Source organism: Peromyscus leucopus, chromosome 1 (genome assembly GCF_004664715.2).
Source record: "Peromyscus leucopus breed LL Stock chromosome 1, UCI_PerLeu_2.1, whole genome shotgun sequence".
NCBI classification, from domain to species: domain Eukaryota; kingdom Metazoa; phylum Chordata; class Mammalia; order Rodentia; family Cricetidae; genus Peromyscus; species Peromyscus leucopus.
Window position 1 is genome coordinate 46,824,258 of NC_051063.1, and position 606 is coordinate 46,824,863.

Below are 606 nucleotides of genomic sequence, written 5' to 3' on the forward strand. Positions count from 1 at the left end.
ATTGCCAGTAATAGTACCACAAAGGTAATATTTCAAAACTAATCTAAATATCATTAAATAGGGGTATATTTAAATATGAAATAAGTTGGAAAATCATGGAATAGTCAAGCAGTAAGATATTATGAATTATGTTTATGATATGTTGTTATATAAACAGCACTTCCAAATTATAGTTAACTTTAAACCCACATATGCAGATATTTGTTTGTGTATATGAGGTTATATGGAATCATACGTGGAGTGTGTAGAGATTGCTCTAGGAGATAAGGAAAGGATATCTTGGAAACTGGGAAATTCAAGTTTTGTCCTCTTGGTAGGCATGATCTTCCCTTATTATCTCCCTGTGTACATACACAGACATCTGCCAGTGTACTTACATACAGAACCATGCACATCACTTAGGAATATTTGTACGCATAATCATACCTTAAAAATTCATGGAGAAAAGACAAAATGTATATGTGCCAAGAGATTATTCTCCTAGATAATGACACAGGAATGAATGATGAATTAGCTTTCTTAAAAATCACAGAATAAGTTGTTTGCTAACTCTTACTAAAATAAGACATGAGATTGATAATGCATGCAAATGATTTTAGTAGTTAA